Here is a 24360-nt window from a genome sequence, read left to right on the forward strand (position 1 = left end):
ATAGACTCTAAATGTAAGTGGAATAGTTTTTAAATTCAGATACTTTTATGCACCTAAGAGTGGTACATGCAAGTTGAGAATAACATAAAAACAGCCGTACTTGGTCAGACCAATGGTCCATCTAGCCAATAGCCTGTCTTCTGACAGTGGCTAATGCCAGGTGCTTCAAAGAGAATGAACAGAACAGGCACTCATTGAGTGATCCACCCTGTCACTCACTCCCAGCTTCTGGCAATCAGAGGCAAGAGCCACTCAGAGCATGGGGTTGCATCTCCGATGATCATGGCTAATAGCCATTGATGGACCTATCCTCTATGAAAACATTGTTAGGTTTGATTTCTGTGTCAGGCAACCTTTACATTTCTAAGAGTACTAGCTGCAGAGGCCCATTTGTTGTGTGTGCATGCGCGCGCGTGCGCACACACACACATATTCTCTTCAGGAGACTTCACTTGTGTTTTCTTGCTGTTTCCCTCAATGTATAATAAAAAGTAATGTTAGCCTTTAGGTCAGTGGCTTGCTCATTAGGGATGAAAACATTGTGCTAAGGGAGGGATTGGCATGAAGGGCAGCATGTAACTGTGCTGCCTTGGGAATGGATTTTTTTTCTAAATGACATTTTGTCAAAATGGACATGTTCCCATGGAAAGGTTTCATTTTGCTGAATCATCATTTTCCAAAGGAAAATTGTTCCATTGGGAAAAAATTTTTCAACCAGTTCTATTCTTGGTTGTGAGTAACATTCACTTCTCTGCAGAGTGCTTAAGCAATGCACAAGTTCATGTGTTGGCCTCTGACTTTCACCCTGGATGGTTTGCTGGTTGAAATTTACGAATCCCGGGGGGGGGGGGGAGAGAGAAAGAGAGGGAGAACGGTTTAATTACCTTCTTGGAATTAGCATCAACCAAGTGTCTCCTATGCTGAAGCAAACAGTGGCATTATCTGATAAAACAAAGGGGCTGCTAGATAGTAAAGGCCATAAAGATGCTGTACCTGTTCTTAGAATGGAATTTTTGCAGGAATTATTAGAATGGCAGATACCTTGGAATGTAAGCAGTTGAGTGAGTTGATCATCTAGGGCTATAATTTTAAGTTAATCAGTTGTGACATTTTCATTGTTTTCGTGCTATTAACCATGTTTCTCCTTTCAGAAGTCACTTGTTTCTTTCTAGTATGCATATTCGCCCCTTGTTAATAGATAAGTGTATTCATACCAAAAAGCCACTTAGATTTAACAGAGCACAGCTAGACACATGAGCCTGAATACATTATGTATCAATACTACTAATGTATCATGAACAAGTTAAATGCCATCCTATTTGTTTTTCACAATGTGCTGTCATTTGCTCTTAGATAAATGTAAACAGAAAGATATGAATATGATATTGGTTTAATTTTCCTTTCACTCTTTGTAAAGGTATAAGGGAGATCATTCTCCCTTGGGGTCAGAGGCCTGATTAGCCTCATCCTCTACACCTTACAAAGAGCTGGAATGTGGACCTGAATTAACTGACCCTTACAGAAAGGGGCAGGAGGAAACAGAGGCCAGGAACTTCACAACCCTCCAGAAAGCTGCAGAGGGAGGGGTAGCACGCCCAATGGACAGCTAGCTGCTCTAGAAAACTCAAGGGGAGAGAAGGGGGGGCACTTAGAGTCCTTTATTGCTGAGGGTGTGAGGTGAGAGTTGGGAAGATCTTGCTACTGACGCAAGGGGAAGATTTGAGAAGGGGCCTACTTTGCTGGCACAAATTTCCTGGGAAGAGTCTGCAGGAGGGGTTGATTGTGTTTTATTAAGAAGTCTTAAGCAGCTACCTCCTGCTGAAAATCACTTCCCTGGATTCCTTGAGAAAGCCAGATGGAATTAGCCCAGGGTGTGATCTGGCCCAGCAAGAAGAAAGCTTTCTCAGATAAGAGAAGGGCGCTCTAATCCTTTCACGCTCTTCTTTACAGCTGCTACTGCAAGACACCCAATTACTTTATAACAGGGCCAAATGCCCAGAGACTGGACATTTGACTGTGGTTTGATATTTCATCATTAGGGGTCAGCTGTGGCCCCCTGGATTGGGGACAGGCTGGGAGGTAAGAGCTTTGGGTTCTGTTCCTATCAGTGGGAGGAACTGACTCTGTCACCTCCAGCAAGGAGGCAAAGGAAGGTCTTGCGGTAAAGGGGCTGGTTGGTGTCTCAGGTGAGCTGCATTCAGTTCCTGATTCTGCCTCAGACTGCTTGGGTGGAAATCTGCATCTCACTTCCTGTCTGTGAAATGGGCTAATGCTCCATTGGTCTTGCCCGTTCTTTGGGGCGTGTCCCTTATAATGTATGTACGTGCAGTACCTAGCACAGCAAAAGCCCCAGTCTCAAGTGAGGTGCTGAGATACTGTTTACACCTTTGTGCCGCCATTACCTGACCTGTAAAATGGGGCTAATGATTCTTCCACATCCTTGCAAAGCATGTTGTGAGCTAGGGATGAAACTCTTCTGCACGTGTGGAGAAGTCTTTTTTAACGAGACCCAGGGCATTCCATGGATTGTACTTTTGTCCATCTCTATGGAGCATCCTCGTGTGCATCGTACAAGGATAAACCTTCTGAAGAGCTGACATGATTTTCTGAGATTAAGTTGCTCTAGATTGAAGGTTTTGAACCTTCCTCGTCCCTGTTTAGAATCTGGAACATTGGTTCATGCTGTTGCAGCTAGATACTTACTGTATATTGATCTGTGATAGAAATGTAGCCGTGTTAGTCTGGGGTAGTTGAAGCAAAATGCAGGACAATGTAGCACTTTAAAGACTAACAAGATGGTTTATTAGATGATGAGCTTTCGTGGGCCAGACCCACTTCCTCAGATCAAATAGTCATATATTGATCTGTCTTTGTGATGCTCCTGGCCCAAGTGATGTTCAGATAACCTTTAACTTGTGACAACAGCCTTTGATTGGAGACACTCATCCATTATGTCTCCCCTAGGCTACTTCCCACCCTTAACTAGCACCATTGCAGCTTCAGATGCTATTAACACCAATGACAGCCACTGGGCCAAGACTAGACAATTAAAACACTAGTAGTACGTGGAGGTGGTCTATATTGCACTCATATAGTTGGGAGGCTCATGGATCCAAGTGCAATGATAGGAAGGTGCAGAAAAATACTAGTGTGAGCAATCCTTTAGACTGGGGTAAATTCAGCCCTAGCCCTGCTTTCCTCACTTAGATCACTGTTGTGCTAGGCAGCCTTTGTTTTAATTTCAGCTGGCTACCATGGAGTGGCATGTGCATTTCAAATTCATGCACCTGAACCATGGGCAACAGCAATCGGGAGTCTGATCCTGCAGGTGGGGCTGAGGCTGGGCACCTCACTTTTCCTCCCAAGGGCATGGGTCTGCACCAGGGAAGCCAGGCTACGTCTACACTACAGAGTTTTTTTCCAAAAAAAAATTCACTTACATCCACACTGCAATCGTGTTCTTTTGAAAAAAAAATTGAAAGAACAGAGGGGTTTTTCTGACATTGGTAAACCCCTTTTTATGATGAAGAAGTCTTTTTCTGAAAGAGCTCTTTTGGAAAAAGGCGTGTGTGGACGGGGAAGATCAAGGCTGACCCTACCATGAGGCAAACTGATGCGGCTGCTTCAGGTGCCAGACTGTGGGTGGGAGCGCCATTAGGACCCACAGTGTAGAAAATTGTGTCTGCTGCTGGTGCATATGTAGGTAGCAGAGCAGGACCATGAGCGGAGTAGAACAGGAAGAAGGCAGAATTGAGACCTTTCAAAGTTTTGGCCCAAGCGAGGGAGGATGGGGGCGTCATTTGAGCTCCCTGCCTCAGGTGCCAAAATGTTGTGGGCCGTCCCTGGGAAACAGGGAGTTCTTTTGAAAGAAGAGGAAAGAGGAAAAAGCACAGGTGCCCTGGTGACCACTCCGTCCACAGTAATCACAGCTTACATGCGAGATAGCATCCACACTGAATGGACACTATCTTTCGAAAAAGCAGATCGCTTTTTCAATGCGCTTTGGCAGCGTGGACACTCTCTTTCGGAAGAAGATTTTTCAGAAGATCTCTTCTGGAAAAGCTTCTTCTGAAAGAAGCCTGAAGTCTAGACATAGCCTCAGAGGGTTGTGGACTTCAGATGCCTTGGATCAGCCTCCCCAGTGCAAGATCCCCCCTCACTAAAGTCAACGGGAGGTTTCCCCATCAGCCTCCATGGCAGCAGAATTGGGCCTTTAAGGCTACGTCTACACGACATGCTTCTTGCACAAGAAGCCTTTTGCACAAGTGTTTTTGCACAAAAACTTCTTAAACAAGAGCACATCCACACCTCAAAGCACAACGCAAAAGCGATGCACTTTTGCGCAAGAGAGCATCCACACTGCATGGATGCTCTTGCGCAAGAATGCTCTGATGGCCATTCACAAAATGGCCATCGGAGCACCTGTGCTTTTTCCCACTCATATAGTTGTGCAAGAAACCCCTCTGGAGTGTCCACATACACCTTTTTGTGCAATAGCTGTAGCGCAAAAAGGAATTATGCTTCATAGAAGGAGGTTTACCTACACCAGAAAAAGCCCTCTCTTCTGCCGTTTTACTGTTGATTTACTTGCGCAAAAGTGCATTTGAGGTGTGGACGCTCCATGGGTTTTTGCACAAAAACCTTGCAGTGTAGATGTAGCTTAAATTGGAGGGAGTGTTTAGCAGTGTTGCTGGATAAGGCCCCAGCACCTCTCTGTACCTTTACTGAAATAGAACAGCTCATATTCCACCATTACAAATGCGAACCACATGAGCGTTAAAGTAACTTTGTATAGCTCTGGCTCAATTCTCTGCTCATTACGTGTGAGTTACAGTGAATTAATGTTAACGAGGCAATTTTGGACATTTCCTGCTTGTATTCAAAATAACTATTTTTACGCACTCACAAAATATCCCCCTAATTAATCTGATAAAATTTCAGCAAGGTCTTGGAAGACAAACCTAGCAGCAGTCCTGCCTTTGAAATTAATTGCAGTTGTCCTTGGTAAGCACGGAAGAATAGGATACATCAGATGCTTCCCCTTTGGTGTATTTTAATGGGTTGAACAAATGGAGCCCTTTGCTGAAATAAAGACAAAGAAATAATTCACAACTCTTTCTTGGGGGGAGGGAAGGGGGAGGAAAGCTCATTTGTTTAAGACCTCAAGGACTATGCAACATCAAGTGGGTGTGAGAATCAAATGCAACTAATTAATTTACAGGAATCTTTACCTCATTATAAACCTGTTCCCTAAAATGTGGTACACCTACACTGCACACTTATTTTGGAATAAGCTATTTCGGAAGAAAAACTCCGAAGTTGCTTATTTTGAAATAGTGCGTCTACACAGCAAATGACAATCAAAATAGCACTGAGCTATTTCAAAGTAGAGTGTCCACATGCATTGGAGCCTCAATTGCATTTAAAGCTCCTTTCCCCCTTCCCCCTCCCTTCCATTCCCCTGAAGCACTTCTGATAGGGCATCAGAACAACACTCACTTCCTGGAGCTGCTTCCGGAGGCTGCCTGAGGCTCATGCCTAAAGGTCCCTCCTTCCCCCGCCCTCTACAGACATGTCTGAGGCTCCTCTCCTTTGCCTACCTCCTTGAAGGACAGCAGATCCATTCCACTGCCTGCTCTGGTTGCCCTTGCAGACACCACAGCACTTCTGCCATGGAGCTCAACATGCTGGAAAGCAGTTGCCGGCTCCTGGATCTCCCAATGCACCTCCTGGTGCAGTTTTTGCAGGCGGCCCCCATGGCCCTGCAGAATTAGGACCCGTAGCTCTCTGAGGGGCACCTCCTTACCTTTCTCCATGCACTGTTCACACAGCATAGCCGCTTCCCGCCTTCTCTGCACACCATGCACCACCACTTCTGGCGACGGGACACCAGTTCCAACTGCTGAGACGGGATCATCATGGAGCAGAGGGACAACCAGCAGAGGCTCCAGAACTTCCCCCTGCAGAAGGACGCCTTCCTGGAGCTGGGTGAGTGGGAGGGGCAGCTGCTGGACCGCTCTGTGGCAGCAACTATGAGGTCCATGGCAGCTGTATTTGCCACGTGCAAGCTGCGGGCCTCTTGGGCCAGCTCCCACCATGCTGCGGGCCTCTTGGGCCAGCTCCTGCCAGGTCTTGCGTTGCAGCTCCTGGTCTGCTTCACACTGTTGGTCCTGCCAGTCCAGAGAGTGCTGGAGGCCACGTAGGCAGGCCACGTGTTCCTGCTCCAGGTCTTCATGGGTTTGTTTACAGCAATGGCTCCCATGGGGTCGAGAGGCTGGCTTGAGAGGTCTTGCGGGCACCTCACTGGCAGCTGGTCCGGCTGTAAAGAATGAAGAGAAGGACAGTCATCCCAAGACATTGCGCCTGAAGCCTGTCCCTCACCTTTGAGCCAACACTGAGAGGTCTTGGGACCCACAACGGTAATGTGTTTGGAACAAGGCCATCTGTGGCCTACACAGCAGGCTCCTTCTTGCAGGGGCTCAGACGTCCTTTGGGGGAGCCTCGCTTCCCCCACATCCCAGGGACAAACAGGCATGGGAAGGTGCCAGCCAGGCCAGGAGCGTGTGGGCAAGAGGGGAGCGAGGGGTGACTTGACCTCCCTCTGTGTCACACACACACTGGGACTGGCAGTGGCAGCGTTCCACAGGGAGAGGACTTTTATCCCTGCCCGCTGCCAGACAGGGGGGAGGGTGGTGGGGGAAGGTGTGTGTGAGTGGCAGACACAGCTTGCTGGGGAGGGTGCTACTGGGGTCCCTGCCGCTTCCTTCCCCTCCCAGCAGGCTCCCCTAGCAGGGGCTCAGTGTCCTCTGTCTCGCCGTGCTCGCCCAGGAGAGTGGGCATGCCCGTGTGCCATGCGCAGCACTGCTGTGTGTGCCCCTGACCCCAGCCTCCTTAGTGGGGGCTTGTGGTGGGAGGGTGTCCCACCTTGGAGTCGGGAGTAAAGCAGGCCTCTCCAGAAACCCTGTGAGCACCAGCACAAATTTCCTCTGAGGCAGCCTCATAGGGGCGGTGTTCTCCAGACTGGCGCTCCATATGCACCCACGTGCACAAGCTGCTGCGCGATACCCGGGCCGAGAAGGCCGAGTGAGGAGCATGCAGCCCCTCACCGCCCACTGCCTCCATCTGTGTGTGTCTAGGGAAAGTGATGAAATTCACCAGATGGGCCTTCCCCGGCTTCGTCCAATCCCTGGGCAACATCCTGGCAGGGTGGTACCGGCTCCAGGGACTGGCTGAGCTCCTGGCTGGCAGGCAGGGTGGTGTCAGTGGCCTGCTCCTTCTCCTCGGCTGCAGGCCTGCGCTCCAGGAGAGTGACCATGGGCGTCTCCAGCCCAAGAGTCCACAAAAGGCGGGCGGGAAGGGACTGACCCCCCACACCCAGGATGCGGTGGAGCTGGTCAAAGTAGGAGCAGGTCTGGGGGGCTGCCTCTGAGCAGGAGCTTTGCTCCCTGGCCTGCCTGAGCTCCTTGATCTTCACGTGCACCTGCTCCTGGGAGCGCATGTGGCCCCCCTGGCCCAGGCTGCCGGCCATCCAGCCATAGATCTCGGCATTCCTCCATCTGGTGTGGAGATCCTGGAGGTTTGCCGCCTCCTCTCCCCAGATCTCAATGAGATCCAGGATCTCCGCACCAGGCCAGGATGGTGCCCACCTGTTCTGCCCCTGGGCTTGGGAGCTGCTTGCAGCACTGCTGGCAGCGATGGAGGGCTCAGGAGGGGTTCTTGGGTCTGCCAGAGCAGCAGGGATAGCCGTGACGGCTGCTGCTGTGTGGCATAGGGCTGGCAAGGCCTCCATTTTGCCACAAGTCCTTTCCCCTGTGGCTGCCGCTTTAAGGGCTGGAATGGAAGGGGAACTATAGAGTTCTGATGAGTGTGGCCAGAGTGGCCAGCAGGGAACCTGTAGGGAGCCCTAGAGGCCATTTATTTTGAAATAACTCCAGCTGCCCTGTCTACACACACCCTATTTCGAAATAGCTATTTCAGAATAGGCGTTATTCCTCACAGAATGAGGATTACAGAATTCGGAATAAGACGTCCATTATTTTGAAATAATTTCAAACTAACGGGCTTGCTGTGCTTTATTTCAAAATAACGTGGGTTATTTCAAAATAACACTGCTGTGTAGACGTGGTGAGGAGTCCTGTGGCACCTTATAGACTAACTGAAGTGTTGGAGCATAAGCTTTCGTGGGCAAAGACCTACTTCGTCAGATCTGGGACTTAGATCTGACGAAGTGGGTCTTTGCCCACGAAAGCTTATGCTCCAACACTTCGGTTAGTCTATAAGGTGCCACGGGACTCCTCGCCTCTTTTGCAGATTCAGACTAACACGGCTACCCCTCTGATGCTGTGTAGACATGTCCTGCCCTCTTCCTTGCTCTTCTGGTCCAAATAGAAGCTAAGAGCTTACTACTGTTACCAGCTAATGGATTTACAGTTCTAGTTCAAGCAGCAGAAAGCCAGCATTGTGATTAAATGGAATTGTGTGTGTAGCTCGCTATGTTAAAGTAGCAAACTGTTGTATATTGATCCTCTTCACGGGGCAACAGTCCTACTATATCTGGACTGTCCAGAAAGGGCTGAGCAGTGCAGAACACTGCTCTGTCTGTCATTCCCCTAACGAGAGTGAGAACTGAATGCATAAATATCAGATTGTGGCTAAGTGATGGGGTCAGAAGACTGAGATGTCTCTAGCCATTACCTTTAATGTAGGGGCAAGTAATAATACCTTGCACTTTTAACCAAGAGACTTAAAAATACTTTACAAGGGAGACTGTTATCAGCCTTCTTCTATGGGCAGGCAAACCCAGGTACAGTAGGAAACTGACTTGCCTAAGATCATCTAGTACTCCTAGGGCCAAGCTGGAACTAGAATCCAGACCTTCAGAGTTATAGTCTACTGTGCAGTCCATGTGTCTAATTGCTTTCACTGTTCCAGGGCAGCTGAAAAAGAGGGACCGATCACTAATTTAATCTCCTGACTGGAGGAGCACATTCTTGCCCAATCTGCTGAATGTGTCTGATGACCAGCTGGTCCCCTACTCAGTTCTATGCCAGGATAGTCAAGCATTTGTCTTACCGATCAGAAAGAGGAGATGCATGTTGAGCAGGATTTATTGCGCCCATAGGCTGAATGGACTGGCCTGGCTTTGTGGTTTCCCTGCTTGTTCATTTTTACCAACCACTACACCACAGGATGCTCTGCTCGCGTTCTCCCCTGCTACAAAGTCACTTTATTAGGAGGAGAAACACAAGCATTAAGCCAGCTGCCACCTACTAAGGGGCTGATAAACCAAAAATTGGGATCCTGATCATGACTGTGTCAAGCTGTGCCCTAAAGTCTCCTGCTGGCTGAAAGGGAAATATTGATAGTGTATGTACCAAAAACACATGTGAACACAAAGCCAGAAAGTCAGAACAGATCAGTCCTTAGAAGCTATGAATACAGGGCAAAAATCAATGCCCATTGATAATTATATAACTTTCTGCTAGCCACACAGTGATGTAGAGATGGAGGCATTAGCTGTGTCAGGGCTCGGAAGATAGTAAAGGACAGTATGAGCCAACTTATTTGTCAGGCTTTCAACTTGATTACTGGCTCCCATGTGATCATCGTAAGGGATATTCATGTTGACCATTTTCTTCCCTATGCCTGGAATTTCCATCCAGTCTCATCTCTCAAGCCACTGCCTTCACATCCAAGTTTCCTGTCACCGGATCCCTATCACCCCTTTATTTATTGTGGAACAATAACACAAAACAAAACATGATAAGGAACATCCGAATCCTCAAAAGGGCTCATGGTAAACTTTTGTGCTATCTGCAGCAAGCACGTCAGTTTGCTGCTCCACTTATTCACTACGCAGGATTCAGTGTGGAAAAATGGGCTGTGAGGAATGGGAAGATGGATCTTGTTTGCTTGGATTACTTATCACTGAAGTACGGTGAACTCCAGATCTCAGGTGTAGCACCAGATCTGTCCACGTTTTCGGTAATTAAAGGAATAACTGGCAGTTCACCAGACACATCCTTACACATCAAATTAATAGATTAATTCTCTTCCAGCAATGATATGTGCTCTGGATGAGTCAGCGCTGCACGTGAGTATCTATTTTGTATCACAACTCAAGGTACAGTTTTCCCTATAACAAAAAACACAGGCCCTGAAATCCCAGCAATATCAAATGGCTTAGATTCTACCTTGAGGAACCTCAGCTGGTCAGATCTTAAGGTCAAGCTCCTCCGACTTCATTGGAATGACATTTATTTACCCAGGCAAAGATGTGGTCTATTGATTCCAATGCAGTTACACTGGTGCAACACAGTGGAGAATCGGGCCCATTTTGTTCAGTGCATGGAATGTAGGGCCCAAAGATGGTAATTAGTTACCAAGGTGCTTTTGAAAAATCCCACTGGGTGCTTATTTGCAGCATTAGGTGCCTAAATATCTTCCAGAGTTTTGCCTAAGGCTTGTCCCTCTTCTTCCCAACGAGGGTGTAAACCTGGAGTAATTCAGTGGAAGCCAATGGAATTGCACTGGTATAAACATTGACCGAGAAAAGAACTGGCATCACCAAAGAGCACTGGCTATCCCATCAAGTCAGGGTCTGGATTCTGGCAGTGGTCAGTGTCTGAGGCTTCCAAAAGGAAAGCGCTTATATACAGAGGGGCAGAGTCTTCCCTAAATCACACCAGGCTTACACGGACGTAATTCAGAGAGAAGAATCAGGTTCATATACTGCACTTTACCAACTGTGGATGTTGTATGTGGGTATTGGAGCTTTTCTTCCTCACCCCACCAGCAGGCAGCTTCCATCATAGAATCATAAGATTGGAAGGGATGTCTAGAGATCACCTATCCCAGTTCTCTGTGCTCATGGCAGGACTAAGTTTTATCTAGACCTTCCCTGACAGGTATGTGTCTAACCTGCTCTTTAAAATCTCCAATGTTGGGGATTCTAGAACCTCTGTAGGCAATTTATTCTAGTGCTTAACCACCCTGGCAGGATCTTTTTCCCTAATGTTCCATCTACACCACCCTTGCTGCAATTTAAGCCCATTACTTCTTGTCCTAGCCTCAGAGGTTAATGAGAACAATGTACCTTTCTCCTCCATGTAGCAACCTGTTATGTACTTGAAAACTGTCATGTCCCCTCTCAGTCTTCTCTTCCCCAGCTAAACAAACAAAGATTTTTCAATCTTCCCTCCATGGTCGTGTTTTCTAGACCTTTTGGTCATTTTTATTGCTCTTCTCTGGATCTTCTCCAATTTGTCTATATCTTTCCTGAAATGTGGTGCCAAGAACTGGACACAATGCTCCAGCTGAGGCCTAATCACTATGGCCTAGAGTGGAATAATTACTTTGCTTGTCTTGCTCACAGCACTCCTGTTAATGCATCCTTGACTGATGTTTGCTTTGTTTGTAACAGTGTCACTCTGATGACCTATTAGCCCCACCAAGATCCCTTTTATCCTGTTTACTTCAGACTATTTCTCCACTTCCTCCAAATCAGAATTTTAATCTAGTCCCCCAAAGCACTTGTAATCCCTCCCAGCTTGGTCCTGTCTGTTGTTAGTGTACGTCGGTGCCATTATCTAAATCATTATTGAAGATAGGGAACAGAACTGGACCTATCCTGAAGCTTGAGATTCCATCTCCCTTAGCATGCAACACTTTTGGTCATAAAGCTATCCAGGGCTGTATGAAAATCCATCTTGGCATATGACTCAGTGCAATCCAGGGAGGCTTTATGGGTGTGAAACTATGCAAGAGCACTGGTGGTGGGGGGAAGAGACTGAGACAACCCCCCACAGGGACAGAGCTCTAAGAGGGAACAATAGACATGCAGCTGGTCAGCTACAAGGATGGGCTGCAAATTGCTGGTAGCATTTGGGTCCTCGCTAGGGCGGGTGTTGCACGGAGAAAGCTGGGACAGGAGGGGGAGTGTTCCTAACTGCTGCTTCAGCCTCTGATCTCAAGCCAGAAAGCAAAGGTCAGTGTAAGGAAATAGCAGCTGCATCTATTGGCACGGACTGATCTCGGCTAGTGGGGGACCCTCCTCTCAAATGGGAGATATCAGAGGGAGGATCAGCAGCCCACCTGGGAGCCTGTCTCTGCTGCATGGGGATGGAATAGCACCAGCCTGATGTAACAGTTGTGATGTTGCACAGTGCTGCTCCCCGGCCGCCCTGAGTCAGCCCTTCCCCCACCCCTGGAGTCAGACTGCGAGCACAGCTGCCATCCTACTAGGCAACTGACCCAGGCAGCACAGCGGGCAGACAGACTTGCTGGGTCCATGGGCGTGGTGGTGGTGGTGGCTCTGCACTCCTAGAAGGGGCGGGGCCTCAGTGGAAGGGGTGGGGCTGAGGAAGCCAGACCTCTGCACTGCCCTTCTGCCCATTCCGCCAGCCTTGGGCTCTCCCTGGCTGGTTTTCTCAGCCAGCCCCATGCCGGGGTGGAGGGGACCAGCACCCACTGTGGCTGGCCAGGGCTTTGTTCAGCGGCCCAGCTCTGAGGCCGTGGGAGGAGGAACGTCCTGCTCTCCTCAGCCCTGCCCCTCCCCCGCAGGTGGGCCAGTACCTGGGTGCAAATCATGGGCTTGTCGACAGCCGGGATGACCTTGGCGATGGGCTAGGACCGCGAGAACAGCAGCAACATGGGCTGGAAGGTGGCGGTGAACTGCCTGGCTGGCCTTTGCCCTGCAATGACACATGGCCCAGCTCGGACTGGCCCGGGCTCCCAGCCAAGCTGAGGGGCAGGGTCCCACAGAAGCCAGGCCCACTGCTTGCAGGGAGAGAGAGGGGAACAATTTGAGTGGGGCAGGCAGCTGTGCAGGGCTTGGGGAGAGAATGGACAGAGCTTGTAGCGCTCTTGGGTCCTGGCCGTGGGGACAGGGAATGGCCAAGCGGGTGCAGCATCTCCATCCTCGCACACTCAGGAGTCAGCCCCCACCCACAGTCAGGAAACTGGCTTTAAAATCCTGAGATTTAACACAGTCTGCACCACTGGGCTCTGCTCTGTACCCTGCTCTCTCAGCCAGCGGGGCCAGGCTTTCAAGCTCTGCTTTCACCCTCGAGGGTTAGCAGCTTGATTTTAGCTTTTAAAGGCAAGCCGGGATGCTCCCACGACCCCAGGAGCTGGGGCTTGAAGGAAAACTCCACAACTCTGAGACTCATGACAAACTTGTGAGAACTGGTGATGCTGCAGATGCCCCTGATGAGCTGACTTCTCTCCTAGTCCCAAGAGAGAACGGGGAACCCTGGGGGAAACCACAGGTCCCCTTCCCTGCATGTTTGTGGCCAGGCTGATGCAGAAGAGCAATTCTCTGTTGGGAAAAATAAATACGAAGGAGGAGCCATTGAAAAATAAACATTAGGAAGCCAGGGGGTCACCCAGACCCAGATCCACAAAACTGTGTAGGCACCTAATTCCCTTGGGTCTATGTCTACCTGCTTGTGTCTGACAGGGTTCAGCTGGGAGGCTGCCTAGAAGTCCAAGGTCTTGGAGGGCAGAGGCAATGGACCAATTCTAGTCATAGGCCAAAATCCTAGCAGGAGGAATGGGGAGTGACAGGCAGAGAGAACACAGAAGTTCCCAAATGAGCTGTTGGTCTGGGCAGGAGGAATAGGCAGACTGTTCCCAACTGCCTTAGTAATATCATGTCTGGTCTCCCTGAGTTGCTGGAGAACTTGTTGGATTCTTGGATGTGTATGGAGAAGTCCTACACTATCACTGAAGGCACAGTGTGGGTCACTCTTTAACAAAGACATCCTTTCTCCAAAGGGTTGGCTGGGCGATAGAGTTATATGGGTGACCAAGCTGACTAAAAATGCCTCGCCTCCTAGTCACTCGGCTTTCAGTCTCCTGTGGTGTCCATAGAACTCCAGTTAGATAAGAACTGATTTTTTACTGGACAAGAAGTAGGAGAAAACAACTTAAATATCCACTTTCTGATCTTCATATTTCAGAGGAAAAGGAGGAAAGCCATAAAATTTGCCAATAAATCTATTCCTCCCAAACTATAAACCTTTATTGTCCCCATTTTACAGGGTGAGAGACTGAGATACATCTGGAGCGTGCCTACACTACAGGACTTTAGTGTGTTTGTAAGCTGCTGAGCCCCTACATGGTGTTCAGAGCCCCTGGATAACATAGCTTGTAATCATGTGTTCTGCTCTTAGCCCCTGTGTAAGAACAGGGCTGGGCGGCGTTTTCCCACTGGGCTTGTAAAGAGCTCTGAAGAGGCTCTCAAGAACTAATTCTTTAAATAATTGGCATCTGTGAATTGGAAGCCAGGATAAAATCCCTGCTGGTAACATGAGTGGGTGACAAAAAATGAGCAGAAAGATAAACAAGACTGAGACCAGGGCAGTGACATGGAGCGGTCTGCATCCGGTGGGAAGCTGGATCTATGCAAACAAAACAGGATTCTCAGAGCTAAATACATGACCCTACCTCAGCCCCAAAGCAGGCAGGCAAGCAGTGACTCAGAAGGATTTAGGGTTATGCCAAGCAAGCTGCTCAACAGGAGCTCGCAGGGTAATGCTGTGGTGAATATGGCTACAGCTATCATTAGACACATGAGCAGAGCAGTGAGTGGGGCAGGGAGGTGACACAGCATCTGTGAGACTGAGATTGCAGACTGCAGCCTGCTTCAGGGACCACATTAAGGATGGGACAGCAAAGAGCCAAATATTTCGAGGGCTGCCAAAAAATTCCTTCTTGTGGGCTGTTGAGCTCAATGTGTTTAACTTTTATAGAGAATGGCTGAGAGGTGACGTGTTTAAATGCTTTCCTGGAAAGAACATGCTGGGTATTAAAGGGCTGGTTTATGGCACAGAGAAAGGTAGAACAAGACCCAGTGGCTGGAAGATGAAAACAGACAAATTCATCTTAGAAATAAGGCACAAATATTTCACAGTGAAGATGATTTACCATTCACCAAACTAGCACAGCAAGTGACGGAGTCTTCATTTCTTTTTGCCTACTAGTGAAGACTAGATGCCTTTCTGCTGTGTGCTTCGATCAAAACTTATCTACTGTGATATATAGAAGGGCTGGGGTATACAGGGGTCAGATTCAATGCTCTAATGGTCCCATCCGGCCTTAACATCTACTAATGACAAACTCTATATGGCCTAGGAAACAGCCTCTGGGTTTTACTGTCCAGCCAGTTTGGTCCCCAGACTCAGCTGTCATTAAATGAGATGATCTAGGGGAAGCAACTCAAATATCCCAAGAGGCTGAACAGGGTCAGGACACCAGCCTTGCAGGGGAGGGGTGGATGTGGCAGTATCATCACAAAGGCCTGTTGCTGGACCTCAGCCTATTGGGGGGAAGTGGTGGGCCGGTGGTGACCTCGCAGAGAGACCCTGACATCAGCCAGTGAGGATAGAGGCACAAGGCCGGGGCAACGTCAGAGATTCCCTTGGCTTTGCAACAGCAAGGCTCCTTCTCAAGGTCTCTTCCTGAGGACTGATAACGAATTAGAATTAATCTATTCGAGCACAATAAGGAGTTTTCTCCTTCCCTCCTGCCAATTCTGTGCAACCCGTGTAGAAGGTAAAAGCCTCTGAGAAGTTTTGAGCCTATTCTGTCTGATCCGCCTGGTAGCAGCACTAAGTTAAGGTGATTTGATTTCCTACCAGGGATCTTGTCGCGTAGAATTGCTGCAGACAGTGGGGGTTTGTCCATTTAGGTTTCCCTTTTCCTCCTTTCCTCCCTTTTCCTCTTCTTCTTTTGCTTCTTTCCCTCTATTCCTTTCTTCTCTCCCTTCACCAAAGAGGGGCGTGTGTCTGTGTGTGGGCTGGGGGGGGGGGGGTTGCTCTCACTGTGGGGGCCTTCCCAACGAGGTGAAGCTGGAATTGCTCTGAGACTAACCCCCTTGGACGGCGAGCTGGGTCATCCTGTGGAACATCTGTTGAGACCTCTCAGCCTCCCACCTCTCAGAGTATCAATGCTGATTGGCTGAGAAGGGGGCTATTGACAAGGAGAAGAAGTTTTCCCAGTTTCCCAACTGAAACCTATGGCTGTCCCTTTCTTTGCAGGCTCTGCACAAGGCCTTGTCTGACCTCAGGCAGGCCATGTTGGGGAACCTGTGGGCAGAGTCTAAGACACAAGCTCTAAGACATTTAGGAGGTGAGCATGGTCAGGAGAGACAGGGCAGTTTTACCTTAGCGCTGGGGAGAACTGGAAAGGAGACAGTGGAAATCCATTTTCCAGTCTGTCCTCCTAGCCTGCATCCCAGTGGGCCATCCTTGGTCACGACAGTCAGGGCAGAGCTATGCAGGTTCCTCCTTCAGGGACAGAGGAAGGAGATGGAACTTCAAGTCAGGGCCCTGGCTGGCTTTGGGAGTAAGAGCCTCAAACCTTCCACTCCTTCCACATCCAACCCCCCAGTGAGATCCAGGAATCAGATCTTCCACCCTGAGCACCATGGCTCAGTCCCGGGGATGGAGGTGGGATCATTTGCACAGCATGTGCACTGGTCAGTTGATCCTGGCTACCTCCTTCCCCCACAGCATGTCAACTTCTGCATCAGGTCCAGAGTGTCCCAGGGGAGAGCCAAGGCCTTAAGGAGCATCAGAGCCCTGTTCTGATTCACCATCCCAGTCCCCGGATTTGATGTAAGTGATCTCTGACCCCGGCTCCCTACGTGTATCAGCTCCAGCCTGCCCACCTCACCCTCTGCGCTACTGCCTCTCTATCAGAGACAGCAGTGCAGGGTGTGGGGGAGTGCAGGCAGATCTGGTGCTTATGGGGAGCCTGCTTAAAGCCAGCTCCTCATGGGCAATGGCTCCCATTCACCCTCCTCTGACTATACACTAACACCTGTAGAAGGAAGCCTGGTATATGGTATTGCTACCTTTCCTTCTTCACAGCTGCCAGTGTTGGGGTGGCCTTCTGAACTGAGCAGCAGCGGAGCCATGGACACAGCTGAGGTGCCCAGCTCAGGTGGCAGCGCTGCTGCCAGCAGCAGCACAGAAGGGAGGGTGGTGTAGTATGGTAGCATTTCTACCTTCCAAGCTGAGTGGCCAAAGAGAGTGGGAGCCCAGCTGTGAAGTCAGTGCCACCGCAGCAGTGCAGAAGGAAGTGTGGCAAGCTATGGTATTGCCACCCTTCCTTCTGAGCTGCTGCTGGCAGTGGCAATGTTTGCCAGGCTAGGTGGCTGAAAGCAGCTGCCACTCCAGCCACCCAGCTCTGAAGGCAAGGAGAAATCATGGACATTTTGTCATATTTCCAAAATTCTCCGAGACAGAGACCTGAGGACTAAAGAAGAGGTCATGGCCAGGAAAACCCAAGGCTATGTCTACACTCGCGGCTTCTTGCGCGAGTAATTTGCAAATGAGGCTAAGCGTGGAATATCGCCGAGCCTCATTTACATACCTAATGAGCCACCATTTTTTTCAGAAGAGACTCTTGTGCAAGAAGGAATGTCTACACTGCCCCTTCTTGCGCAAGAAAAACCCTCTTGCGCAACGCCATTACACCTATTACTTTTCAGGAAGAACGGCATTGCGCAAGAGGGTTTTTCTTGCGCAAGAAGGGGCAGAGTAGACGCTCCTTCTTGTGCAAGAGCCTCTTCTGAAAAAAATGGTGGCTCATTAGGTATGCAAATGAGGCTCGGCGATATTCCACGCTTAGCCTCATTTGCATATTACTCGTGCAAGAAGCCATGAGTATAGACATAGCCCAAATGTATGGTGACCCTAATGAGCAACCCTCCTGCAATTGTCACCCCTTTTGGGATGGGACCTCCAGTCTGAGAAACGCTGCACTAGGGGATTCTTCTACAACCCTGAGGTTCAACACAGCCAGTAGTTCTTGGCAGGCCTTTTCCCACAACTTTCATGTAAGTGGTTGTAGATTGTCAGGGAAGTTTTCCATATTTCAAATATCTGCCTGGATGGAGATTTGAAGAATTAAAAGGAGGTCATGTCCAGGAAAACCCAAATGCATGGCATGTCTCTCAAACATCAGCATCCCTTACATTAAGTGGCCATATGCTTGTTTGTACAGACTTGTGTATAAAGAAACTTGTTACTTATCCAGGAATAAAAACATTGTGTCCACATTCCATTTGTATCAGCCAGTTTTTATCCAACCTTCTAGTAACTCTGTAGTCACCAGCTGGCTGCTGCCCCATTCTTAGTTTCCTGGAACAGGAAAAATGAAACTTAGCCTCTGACAGATGCTACATCAGTGCAAAATTCTTTGTCCTGGGAGCATGGCCAAGCTCAGGCAGACCAATATCAGGAGCCAAATTAAAAAAAAAAAAAGAAACTTGTTTAAAATAGTGAGGTGACAGAGAAATAAAAATGCCTTTTCTCTGCAAATCTGAGGACGTGAGACACTTTTTACATGAAAGCAGAGGGTATCTACTCCAGACCATTGACCTCTCTCCATTGGCCCTGGGGACTGTCAGTCTCAGAGCGGTGCTTTCTCATCAGCCCCTCCTTTTTCTCCTGGTAGTGGCAGATGCCAGCCAAATCCCCTCCCCCCCTCAGCTTCAGTGAGGGTTCAGCAGCCTCTTTGTGCTGGGGACTCCAGGTAGCTTGGAATTTACCTCCCCACAGCTCCGTCATGGACCTTCTCCACAGCCGGGGGAGCTGAGAGCCCTTGCTCTGCGCCGAGCACCAGGAGGGACGCATGGCATCTCCCCATTAGCTGAAACAGAACAGAAGTGGGGATGTGCTGACATCAGGCCTGAGAGCCAAACCTCCTGCTTCCCCTGGAGTGGGTTTGGGCATAGTGCTAACCCAGCACCAACTGGGTCACCGGCCGGCAACAACCCTGCACGGAGTGTGGAGAGAAATTCCATCACACCTGGAAAGTGTATCCCCAGGATCAGGGCAGAGGGGCCTCTGCATTGCCTGAGGGCTAGAAAGGGTGTTGGCGAGAATAGGACAAAGAGTTGGGGAGGGGTGTTATAAACACATCAGTGAAAAGGCTCCTGCCATGGAGCACACCCCTGTAGTTACACCCCCACACACTGCTGCAGCAAGCTCTGTAGGAACGGGCCTTGTATTGTTTGAAAAGGAGTAACTCACTAGTCAATGAGATCATGGGCCAACGGGCAGAACAACATTCTAGGGCAAGTTCTGAACGTCAGCTGGAGTCACAACTGAAGTGTGTTTACCACACAGGTCTGGTGAGGGGTAAAGCCATTGATCAAGGACACCTGACAAGCAGGCGCTTGACCCAGCCAGGTGTAATCAGCACCAAAGGGCCAGCACCTGCAAGTGGCCCTGCACCAGCAAGGACGGGGCAGGAACAGACTCGCCTCATCCCGCTTAGAGACTACTAGTCAAGCAAGCCTTAAGACAGGGGTGGGGAACCTAAGGCCCAGGGGCTGGATGCAGCCCCTGGCTTGCCTGGATCTGGCCCCCGAGGCTCAGCTCCCCCCCAGTACTGGGAAACCTGTGCTGGCACTCCAGCTCCTCCCCCACCCTCCCACTGAAGAGCTAAAGCACACAAAATCTAATCTGGGCTCCCCAAGGCTCTGGTGTGCAAGGGGAATATGGGGAGTGTCTTTCTCCTCATCGGGGCCATGTCAGTGAAGGTTTTTTGGTTTTTCTCATTTGTGTGCAGTCCCCAACAGATTTTTCTGTGGGCTAGTGGCTCCCACCCCTGCAGTAAACGGAGCCCTCAGACTATGAGGGAGGGTGGAAAGGAGATAAAGCCCATCTGGATCTCATCACACACAGGCAAAAGAGACCAGCAGGATGCATCAGTCTCCTTATTGTCAGCAGAGGATGCTTGTCCGGTGGGGTGAGCTGTACTAATGATGGGCACAACCCAGACCATGCCACGACTCCCCGACCGAGACAGCCCTTAGAGCCACCTGGCACTCTGGTGGAGATTTAAAGGGCCCCGGGCCTCCAGCCACTACAGCTGCTGCAGTAGCAGTGGTGGCAGTCAGGGGCCTTTTGAATTCCCAGGCCCCCTTTGCCCCACACCCATTCGGCAGGATAGACTCCATGATTTGCTCACTGCCCATGCACCACCTGTGAGCACCGGACTGTGGCAGAGCCCAGGGGCTGTCATGCAGGAGTTGGGATTAAATGATCATGGCAGTCCCTTCTGGCCTTCCTCGCCCAAGCAAATCTGGAGGGGGAGGGGGAGAGAGAAGGCGAGAAACCAAAGGGAAGGGCCTGAAGGCATTGGAAGGCTGAGTGAGCTGGTGAGTGAGGGGAGAACAGGGAGAGGAGGGAAGACGGTGACAGTACCTGACGGTGCCGAGGGGACAGAGAAAAAGCATGAGAAGAAAAGAAGGGAAAGGAAAAAGAGAGAGTGGAAGTATAGGAATAATGTCTGTCCTTTTCAATACTTTCACCCCTATAGTGCCATTCACAAGCTATCAGAGGGATGCCACTTTTTTCCTACATGCTACACCAAGGCATAGGAAATATCAGAGGAAATGGAAACTCTCTGCTCCCCTCAGTTGTCAAAAGCCTCCTGTTACACCTCCCTGACTCCCATGGGAAACCCCTTCCTCCTTTTCTACAAGAAGAGTGCCCGGCCTTGTTACAATGAGATTAGGTTGTCCTAGTTACAGTGGATGTGACAGATGGCCCTTTGCTGACAGCTATGAATTGTTCTTGCTCTCCAGATTCTGGAGGGATGTAATATTGTGCTGTCTAAGTTAGGCTGCATGACAATTAGCCTGGAGCCAGGGGAGCATTTCTATGCACATGGTTATGAAGGATTCTTTCCTGAAGGTGTTAAAGATAATCAATCGGGCTAATGGGATGTTATGCTCACCAGCTGGTGCCAATGTTGCCAACCCCCAAGTGTTTAAAAGAGATGAAGTGTCTTAAAAAGTATGAGACCGGGGATCTTGTGATTTGCCTTCTGGTTTTTGAGCCTTTAGGATTCACTTTTCCAGGCTTTTCTCTGCAATTGTAGGACTAATGTCTTACTAATCAAGAAAAAAAAAAGTTTACTGAGCGTCCTATGCAATTGCAGGACTCCAGAAGCTGGGACTTAATGTAAACCAAACCATTAGACGTGGACAAAGTCATGAGAGTTGGCAACACAATGAACTGCTTTGGTGGCAGTGTGGAATGAGTTGTCAACAGACTAAACTGGAAATGTGGTTTGGGTGCCCCTGTTTAATTTTTATTAGTAGTACCACAAGATCTTAGCTGTCCACAGAGCCTCAGTTTTACAACTCCTCTGACCAGCACAGTACCTCTTAAACAGTTCTCGCCCCCTTTCACTGTCCTACCCCACTGTCCCAGCCCGAACCCTCAGCTTCGTCCTGCACCCAATTTCTGGCTGCACCCTGTCCTGCACCTCAACCCCCTTCCCCAGCCCAATGAAAGTGAGGGAGGGGGAAAGAACAAGTCACCAAGGGAGGGGCCTCAGAGACGGGGTGGGGAAGGGGGTGTGGCTTCAGGAGCAGGGCAGATTGAGTGTGTTCCATTTTGTGCAAATAGAAAGTTGTCAACACTAGTTCATCCATTGGTTGCTGGGCTAGATGAAGCAATCTCTTAAGGGACATTTTTGGCCTGTGTTTGAGGTCAGAATAGATGCTCATGGCTGTCTTTTTTCTGGCCTTGAAATCTATGCATCCATTTGGTAAAGTCTTCAGCATTTAACAAGAGAGAGGATTATTAATTTCATTTGCCATAGTGATGATCCTCTTGGGGCTCACTGGCTGAAATGGACTGACTAGGTGGTACTCAGATGGGAGACCTCTATACTACATTTGTGGTCCCACTGGAAGGTGTGTGGGTGATACAATAGATGATGCTGTTCCCCCAAGTCAGTGCTGGAGGAGAGAGGGGACTGAGGAATTTGGAGTGCATGAAAGGGCTGTGTGGGTTGAGACAGGAGGTTGGGGTGTGGAAGGGGGTATGGGTCTGCACTGGGGGAGGGTTCAGGAGGGGCTTGACAGGCAGGAGGAGGCTCTAGGGTAGGAGGGTTCAGGACTGGGGCAGGGATAAGGGCTTTGGGTCGGGACACAGGTTTATCTGGCAGCTCCTAGTCAGTGGTGCAGCAGGGCTAAGGCAGGCTCTCTGCTTGTCCTGGATCCGTGCTGAGCCTTGGAAGTGGCCAGAAGGCCTGGCTCCTAGGTGTGGGTGGGTGGGTGTGTGGGGAGGCTCCATGCACTGAACTTGCCCACAGGCACTGCCTCTGTAGCTCCCATTGGCTGCAGTTCCTGGCCAATGGGAGTGCGAAGCTGGTGCTCAGTGTGGAGGCCGTGCCTGGAGTTCCCTGGCCCCCTGCTTAGGAGCAGACCTGCTGGCTGCTTCTGGGAGGGCAGCGTGGAGCCAGGACAGGTAGGAACTAGCCTGCCTTAGTCCCACAGGACCACCGATCAGACTTTTAAAGCCCAGTCAGAGGTCCTAACTGTGCCTTGCAGGGTCCCTTTTTGACCAGTGTCTGGCAACCCTAAGATGAACATTTAACCTCAAACTAAGGAAAGGGCAAACAGCTCTAAGCTCAACAACTTCTTCCGTTTGCACATCAATAAGATGGGAGATGTGTTCAAAAGCAAGGAAGGAGCTGGTTTGGACTCAATCCCGCCAGGTACTGAGCACCTGCGAAATGAGACCGAGCACAAAGGAAATAGAATGAATGAGGGTTTTGTCATGCCTGCCATGTGTTAGATGTGTATCAGGGAGAGTGGCACTCACTCACTTGTGTGCTCATCGCCAGCAGTGGATTTGTTTTATTTTTGATCAGAGGGAGTTCACGGTGGATAGAAAAGGGAGGGTGGAACCAGCATGCGAGATGAGAAGATTAGATCCTGGGAGATTTATGTCTACACATGATGATTTGAGGAGAACTGTTTAAAAGGAGACCTCGAGATATGAATAAGGGAGTTACATCCTATCCATAAAAATAATAGTCTGAGACTCCATGTCATTAGATTGCTCCAAGTAGATTTTAAATTCAGTCCTGCTGCTGCACAAAGCAATTTATTTGGATTCCCTGTTACAAGAGTAAAAGAATGAAATCCATTAAATCTTTAAATTCATCCAACAGCTCCCACAGAGATACTATGTAGGGGGGGTATGTCTACACTACCCCGCTAGTTCGAACTAGCGGGGTAATGTAGGCATACTGCACTTGCAAATGAAGCCCGGGATTTGAATTTCCCGGGCTTCATTTGCATAAGCCGGGCGCCGCCATTTTTAAATCCCAGCTGGTTCGAACCCCGTGCCGCGCGGCTACACGCGGCACGAACTAGGTAGTTCGAACTAGGCTTCCTAGTTCGAACTACTGGTACTCCTCGTGGAATGAGGAGTACCAGTAGTTCGAACTAGGCTTCCTAGTTCGAACTACCTAGTTCGTGCCGCGTGTAGCCGCGCGGCACGGGGTTCGAACCAGCTGGGATTTAAAAATGGTGGCGCCCGGCTTATGCAAATGAAGCCCGGGAAATTCAAATCCCGGGCTTCATTTGCAAGTGCGGTATGCCTACATTACCCCGCTAGTTCGAACTAGCGGGGTAGTGTAGACATACCCTACCTTTTTAAGGGCAACACCCATGGAAAGGAATATTAGCAACCAAGCCTAGCCCTTATTGTGGATGTCTTTGTTTCTTAAAGGGATATGTATCTTTTTGAAAGATGTTTAAAAGATGTTTATTAAAGAATGTTGATTAGGTGCTTTGGAGATACTTCCTTTATCTCCCATAGACCCTAACCCTGCAATGATCTTGATTTGTGCACCCGCACAGAGCTTATCACCACTGTGTCATGGCTTAGTTTGTCCCAAATTCTGCTCACACTTAGGCTATGTCTACACTGCCCCCGTTTTGTGCAAAAAATATGCAAATGAGGCAAAGCATGTAATATCGCAGTGCCTCATTTACATAATTAACGAAGCTCTGTTTTAGTGCAAGCGGCTTTTTCACAAAAAGGAGCCATCTACATGGCTCCTTTTTGCGCAAAAACCCTCTCTTGCGCAAGAGCCGTTCTTCTGCATTTTTTTCAGGAAGAATGGCTCTTGCACAAAAGCCTCTTGCGCAAAAATGGAGTCTAATTAATTATGCAAATGAGGCATGGCAATATTCCACACTTTGCCTCATTTGCGTATTTTTTTCGCAAAATGGGGGCAGTGTAGACATAGCCTTAGAGGCATTTGAGTAGATCCCTGAACGGACACAAAAAATTTTAGATTTTCATCTAATCCTCATCCTCAGTAATTCAATTGTATTTAGCCTGCCATCTGCTCTCTAGCTTTTATTTAGGATCTGCATCCATTCCAGCAACCAGGAGAGCAGGGGTGGAAAAAATACCTTCTGTGGGCTGGATCTGGCCCACCAAGCCTTTGGATCCAGCCCCCTTTTGGCAGGCTTCTGCATGGTGCCCCCACCCCAGCACAATTATCACAGCTCTTATTGGCCAGAAACTG

At 49.3% G+C, this 24360-nt stretch overlaps 1 long non-coding RNA gene across 1 annotated transcript in view; it reads left to right on the forward strand.

The window, feature by feature from the left end:
• LOC106732715 (uncharacterized) overlaps positions 1–24360 on the forward strand; it is a 79486-nt gene that overhangs the window by 41988 nt on the left and 13138 nt on the right. The window contains exon 2 of the long non-coding RNA XR_001368985.3: positions 5832–5988. This is a non-coding gene — a long non-coding RNA (uncharacterized LOC106732715). The remainder of the gene's footprint in view (positions 1–5831; positions 5989–24360) is intronic.

The sequence above is a fragment of the Pelodiscus sinensis genome, chromosome 1 (assembly GCF_049634645.1).
Source record: "Pelodiscus sinensis isolate JC-2024 chromosome 1, ASM4963464v1, whole genome shotgun sequence".
NCBI classification, from domain to species: domain Eukaryota; kingdom Metazoa; phylum Chordata; order Testudines; family Trionychidae; genus Pelodiscus; species Pelodiscus sinensis.